Below are 7,155 nucleotides of genomic sequence, written 5' to 3'. Positions count from 1 at the left end.
ACCAACAATTGGACAGCCACGCGACGCCCATATTTGGTCCCAATTATGCCAAATCACTTTAACATGCTCAAAACCATACTTTGGGGTGCTTTGCTTGTAGCTACTAGAAGTGGCCAAATTCTAAAAGTTTGACCGCCAAATGTTTTAAAGGCCTAACTCAAAATTCCACTCCATAACTTAAGGTTATCATGCAATTCACTTTGATTCTGAAAATTTCATGAAAAAATATTGAAACCCTATTGGGTTCTATTGTTTTGAGCGAAGTCAGTTTCGCAAATATCACGAACTGAGATATGGGCGATTTTTTTCAATTTTTGCGATTATTTGAACACATAATCCACACTTAGGTAGATATTGAGCTGACAATCATAGAGAATGTGTAGTTTAGGCTTACTATACCTTTCATATAAAGTTGGTTTCATTCAAAAATATTGATATTTACCCAATTTATGAGATAAAATCTATCAAATTTGGTGCGTATTCCCAAATATGGTCGCATAGTACTTTGCTCATAACTCAGCCAATTTTAATCAAATTTTGATACAATTTTATGTCTGTGTTTAGGAGGCTAGTAGCTACAAGTAAATTATGGTTTTGAGTATGTTAAGGTGATTTGGCATAATTGGGCATAATTGGGACCAAATATGGGCGTGGCTATCCCTCGGGCATCCAGCGTCCAGAACCCTCTCAAAAGTTCGGTCACAGGCTCTAGTTTGTAGTAGAGGCTCTTACGGGCATTGTCTGCTCGATACGTTAGGGACCCCAGATACACCTTACTAGACGTATTTTTGACCGTAGAATCGATTGAAAGTGGTTTCAAGATGATTGGACTGATTGTTCTGGGGTAAAATCGCAAAAAACCGATTTTTGGGCCAAAAATAGGCCAAAAAACCATGTTTTTTGATATTTTGAGCAAGTTAATTTTGTTGGCATGTCGGCAAAACTTGCATAAAGATAGCTAAAAGACAGCCGCACAAGATTGTATAAAAATAAAACAAATCCCTCTATTTGTTCTGAGGTAAAAATCCAAAAAAGTGGTAAAAATTTTGACTTTTTTGCTTGAAGTTTGAATAATTTTTTGCAGTTGTATTAAATCAACCCAAAAATAGTCACATCGTGTTTGCCTAAATTTTTCCTTTCCGAGAAGTACCCACTTTTTATACTTTATCGAAGTTTGAATATTGTCACTCCGCAAGCGTTTTTGCCAAATTTTCGACGCGCACTACGCGCAAAAGCATTTAGTTGTTATCAATTGGCACCCGCGCGTTCATCATAAATTTCAAACAGCTATAACTCAGCGAGATTATGTCCGTTCTAGCTCATATTTTCACACTAAATAGAAAATAATGTGATCTTATTGCTGACAAAATATGAATATAATTACTCTATTTGCCTTAGAGTAATAGACTGTCAAAGTTTAAAACGCGCATTGGTATAGCACGTGACTAATAAGGCCAAATTTATACTTCTTAACATATTATTGATCCTTAGACATCATACTATTGTGTCCAATTAGCGGTTAGGTCTCTAAACTAGTAGCAGAAAACACGTCTTTTTGCCCGTAAGAGCCTCTACTATTGGTGGTCAATTGCTATCTCGAAATCAATTTTCACAACAATTTTAGAGTGAATTTCCCTCCCTGCTCCCCCTTTTACTGGGCCGCGCTCAGCCTGTCATTCCGCCTAATCTCTATTCTCTATCATATGTAAATGAACATGATAGCCTTTACCTGGGGACCTCAGGCTATCATGTTCATTAACATGAATGACAGGCTGAGCGCGGCCCAGTAAGATAAAAACAAAAATAAAGTCCCAGAAGAAAAAGAAAATTTGTAATCTAAGTAACAGCAGCTCAGGATTTTATAAAGCACATCATATATCTGATATAGGTTGACTCGCATATCAGATGCTATCATAAAAAATCACCACAAATTTTACTATTACTCGAAGGACGTACGGTATTACTTAACTCAAAGATCCGAACCTGGAACCAGGGAAATAAGTAAAATACAATTGTAAGTAAAATACAATTTTTATTTTCCACAGAAGAATCAATACAAATTAAACTATAAATATCCGATAGATTCATCAATAATCATTAAAAGTTGCTCTGTAAAATCAAAAACGAAAAGCCGTACGCTGAACGCGCGCGGCATCTTATCGGCAGCTGCCTAACTTGTAGCCGCTAACATAAAAGTTGATTCACGATGTCAATCCTTCGCATCTCGCCGATCTGCATACGTGGTTGCGAGAAGAATTATTTGATGCGCGGCGCGACCCAGTAGTGCATCGCGCTACAAACATAAAAGCCGCCGCGCGCACCAAGTGCTGGGGTGCATTCTCATTGACAATTAAACTTGGTCAAAGTTGTATCACATCGTGATCCCTTGTATCACGTGGTGACCCCCACGGTCGCTTCACTATAGCTGTCTATAGTGTAGAGTTTCGACGATACAGGGGGAGCCACGCACTCGTGCGCGGCGGGTCATACAACGTATGACAAGTTATCCCCATGGTCGTTTCACTGTAGAGTTTAAACGATACAGAGAGAGCCGCGCACTCGTGCGCGGCGGGTCATACAACGTATGACAAGATGGGCCGGCACTCGCAACCTCGAAAAGTTTTGAGTACTGGACACTATCTTCAAAACATATTATATTTGTGTGAAGAAAAGTTTCACGTCAGTTTATGATTATTGAGATCACTTCAAAACTATTTAAATACTATACTGTATACTATTATAAGTGGCCTTATCTAATTGAGACAAACCTCCAGAAGTCACATTGGTCTGGTTCTTTTCTGCAGATCAATTCTATTAAAACAATCCTGATTTTGTCCATCATCATGAAGTCTTTATGAGTTTTTTTCATGATTTTATCAGCATCATTGATCAAACCATCCTTGGTCTCTTGGTCACCAAGTTTCTTCTTCTCCATATCTTCCTCTTGGAGGTATTCTTTTAAGGCTTCACAATCGTCTGCACCAACACTGCACAGATAAATTTGTGCTATTTTAACGGCATTCCACATGAGTTTTTTGCCATCAGTTGCAGAGGGATCAGTCAAATCTTTCAGTAGAACCTTGTAGTTTTCCTTGTCAGTTGCTGCTTCTCTTTTATTAAGTGGTAGGCACTGAGCTGCTACCAAAAAACAGACAAGTACTACTATTACACACTTCATATCTATCTTTCTCTTGTAACCACACCCAGGAGAAAGCTGCCTTATTCTTTGTATTTTGTCTCAAGTATTTTACCATCTTCTACCACTCTGTTTATCTCACCGTCTCTAGACTTGTATGTTGCCCAGATAATTTGACATGACTGTATTGGATTTGCTCTAACCAGAGCCCTCTCGCTTGCAGTAGCGCGCGACCGCCGTCTACTTGTGAAACAAGCGCGTCACGCAGTACGCGTAGACACATGGCTATGTGAAGTATTGGATTTTCTGTAACATCAGTTACTGTTCTGCAGTAAGCTTTTTTTAAATAATTTTGTATTGTATATTGAAGTATTCAGATTGTTTGTATATTTGGAGTTTTATAGATTCTTATAGAAATTTTAATATTTTATGATTTGTAAACTTTATTATCTTGTATATCTTGTGGTCATCATCTATTTTTATACGTTTTGTTAGAAAACCTGCTAACATTTCTTGGATATATTCTTGTTAGGTGTATCTGCCTTATTGAGTCAGGATTTAACTTGCAGCTATAAACTCCCGTTTTTACTCCAGTCCAAGGCGAGATGCACGATCTCTACTGTCACTTAGGTATCATTTACAGCTGAGCATAAGGGTTAAATTTAAATTATTTAACCTTTTGGTGCTGTATAAAAATAACATTCATTTATTATTATTATTATATAGGGTCTCAATAAGAGGTCTCGACTGCCTAGGCCTCAAACCTTGGCAATCGGTAATTTTCCTCTGGCCCGGAGTCAGCTGACCCTAGGGACCAGAGGATAAAGGCGTAGAGACTGTGTGTATCTACAAAAGTGGTTGTTTTTACAAGAGACAGGGCTTGCAACGCAAGGGAAGAAAAACGGGAGAAACAAACACAAAATGCATATTAAATGACTTAGAAATACAAATTTAAATGACTTAGAAATTCAAATTTATTATTATTATTATTATAAATGCTAAAGCTCATAAAGTTTAAACCAAATTTTTCAGTTTTAGTCAATAATTTCATTGTGTCAACAACCACGCATTAAACCAAAATTGTTCATTGTCAATTGGCATCATGGACCAAGCCGGCCCGCGCTACTTCGAAGTTTCGTGCTTTCAAGAAAAAAGCAGCGCACGCTACTTCAAAGAAATTTACACGAGTACAGTATAATCATCCGTGGAAAATTGGTAGACTTCGCCTCGCAAATTATCATTCTTACATCGAATCGAAGTACGAATCCCTGACAAGATTGTTGCTTGTTAAATCGTCCCAACAAATTTCAATTCAGGAGGCAAAGGTGGGTACTTAAATTTCACGGTCCATGCCCTTTCTGATTTTGTATCACCCTGGGTCCCTGCATTCTTTTCGACTTATTTTTGTAAAGCTATATACCTTCTAGCAACTCTCTTGCTACTCCAAGTCCCTTAAGCACTAAGATATTTGGTATAAAGGTACTGCTAGTCATATATGAAATATATTTTTGTTCGGTTTAATTATTATAGACGGCCCCAACGTTAATGTGGCTCTTGCTATGTGTTGGTTCAGCCGAATTAATTATTATGTAATCAAGTTTATTTTTCTCTTTCAGTTAGTTGTCATCCGGCCAAACATTAAGCAACTTATATTGCAGTTCCATTTATCAATTAGTTTATCAAAATATGTCATTGTAATTTTGCATGGCTGGAATGTAACGCTTGATTTATATATAATAATTAATTGAATTTTCAAATTTTAAAAAAAATTGATATTACCTTACTCGGGAATATTATAGCGGGTTAATTTATGACTGGGAAAATTAATGACCGGGAAAAATATGGCGGAATTTTCCAAAACCCACCAAGCATCAAAATGTATTACTATTAGTTTACCTTACTCGGGAACATTATAGCGGGTTAATTTATGACTGGGAAAATTAATGACCGGGAAAAATATGGCGGAATTTTCCAAAACCCACCACTTTATCCCAGTCATAATATTCCTGAGTAAGGTAAATAAAATTTTTGTTTTCTTGAAATTGTTGTTTTCTTGAAAAGGTTTTTCAAATTTTTCTGCTGAAAACTCTGACTCATCACAGCTTGAGGCTTCTTGCTTGAAGTTCTGTAATCCAATATTAAAGTCCTGATGTGCTTCAGTCACATACAGAGCAATCAGCTGACAAACGTTTTAATAATTCCAATTTCCATATTGTCCATGATTTACTTAACTTGTATTACATGGCTACAGTACACGGTGAGCGCAGTGCAATTAAACAATTTTACTGATAAGAGAGCAACTGTTACCAATACACAAACTAAAAGGTTACACATGCTAAAAAAGAGACTATTTTATTTCTGTTTGTTAAGTAAACTAAAATACACCAAACATCTTTTTTCCAAATCTAGTATTAAATTATCACTATCGATTTCATAGCTAGTATCAAAATAAAATGTCAAAACTGTTCTTTTCTACACACTATGATGTCATTGCACAATGCACAATACAAATGTATATTGTATACTGTATAGGTACTAATAAACCAGACTACAAAAGAAGTGTTCAAGTTGTAACTTAATATTCATATTTTACTGTAGGAACGTTGTTTGTTTTCTTGAAATGCTTGTTTTCTTATTTACCCTTTTTATTTAGGATGAGGACCTGGCTGGACACTATCTTCCCACTTTTCAGCATCTCCCTCGTAATTTCTGAAAAAGGGCAACTTTTAAGTGATATGTCACAAACATTGACTGAGTCAAAACATATTATATTTGTGTGAAGAAAAGTTTCACGTCAGCTTATGATTATTGAGATCACTTCAAAACTATTTAAATACTATACTATTATAAGTGGCCTTATCTAATTGAGACAAACCTCCAGAAGTCACATTGGTCTGGTTCGTTCCTGCAGATCAATTCTATTAAAACAATCCTGATTTTGTCCATCATCACGAAGTCTTTATGAGTTTTTTTCATGATTTTATCAGCATCATTGATCAAACCATCCTTGGTCTCTTGGTCACCAAGTTTCTTCTCCTCCATATCTTCCTCTTGGAGGTATTCTTTTAAGGCTTCACAATCGTCTGCACCAACACTGCACAGATATATTTGTGCTATTTTAACGGCATTCCACATGAGTTTTTTGCCATCAGTTGCAGAGGGATCAGTCAAATCTTTCAGTAGAACCTTGTAGTTTTCCTTGTCAGTTGCTGCTTCTCTTTTATTAAGTGGTACGCACTGAGCTGCTACCAAAAAACAGACAAGTACTACTATTACACACTTCATATCTATCTTTCTCTTGTAACCACACCCTTCCTGCTAGTTGTTGTGTAAAATCATGTGGTTAGCAATACCATTATCATTGGCTAATCAAGCAAAATTAATGAGAAATGTTAGAATAGCAAAAGTCTGATCTGTAACATAAAACACAGTGAACTAATTATTGAATATTGATCAGTTTCACGTCGAAACTTATGTGGAATCCGGTTTGGATTGGTTTATTCATTGTGAAATAGGATAATTCTAGCAACCTGTATAATATGTGCATAATATATACAATGTTGTAAAACTTGGCACGCATCTTAATAGTGATATGGGCTACCAGTAGATATATTATATACCATAATTATGTCCACCCAAAATTATGTCATTAACGGTTATGTCCACCCGACAATGCAAGGTGTACAAAAAAACGTGTAATAAGGTGCTCGTTGCTACTTAAGAACGTGTCACATCGGAGCAAGAGCTGGGGTTGAGCACAACAATCACAATCTGTTCTTTGAACATCATGGAACGCTGTCACCCTTATTGATGACTCAGACCCTTTCCTTTGCTTCATTGAATCTCTCGGAGTTAGAGTGTTTAGAAACTTCTTTTTCAACGCTTCTAATAAACTATGCCTGTGCTGCTATCCTCATGTAATAGAAGATGAAAGAATTTTGTCCCAAGCACTGTAGTTTGACTAACATTGTAGCTCAATTATTGTCAACTTTAAGAACAATAGTCCCTAGATACACACT

At 36.4% G+C, this 7,155-nt stretch overlaps 1 long non-coding RNA gene across 1 annotated transcript; it reads right to left on the bottom strand.

Moving 5' to 3' along the window:
- Nucleotides 1-5,416: 5,416 nt before the first annotated feature.
- Nucleotides 5,417-6,456, bottom strand: LOC134812815 (uncharacterized). The gene is made up of 2 exons (XR_010159961.1): nt 6,012-6,456; nt 5,417-5,845 (listed from the first exon to the last, which is right to left on the bottom strand). It is a non-coding gene; the product is annotated as an uncharacterized LOC134812815 (long non-coding RNA).
- Between the last annotated feature and the right edge of the window lie 699 nt (nt 6,457-7,155).

The sequence above is a fragment of the Bolinopsis microptera genome, chromosome 3 (assembly GCF_026151205.1).
Source record: "Bolinopsis microptera isolate Bmic1 chromosome 3, MBARI_Bmic_1.0, whole genome shotgun sequence".
Lineage (NCBI taxonomy): Eukaryota > Metazoa > Ctenophora > Tentaculata > Lobata > Bolinopsidae > Bolinopsis > Bolinopsis microptera.
Note: the sequence above shows the minus strand (reverse complement) of the source record. Positions and strands in the feature narration are given on the sequence as shown.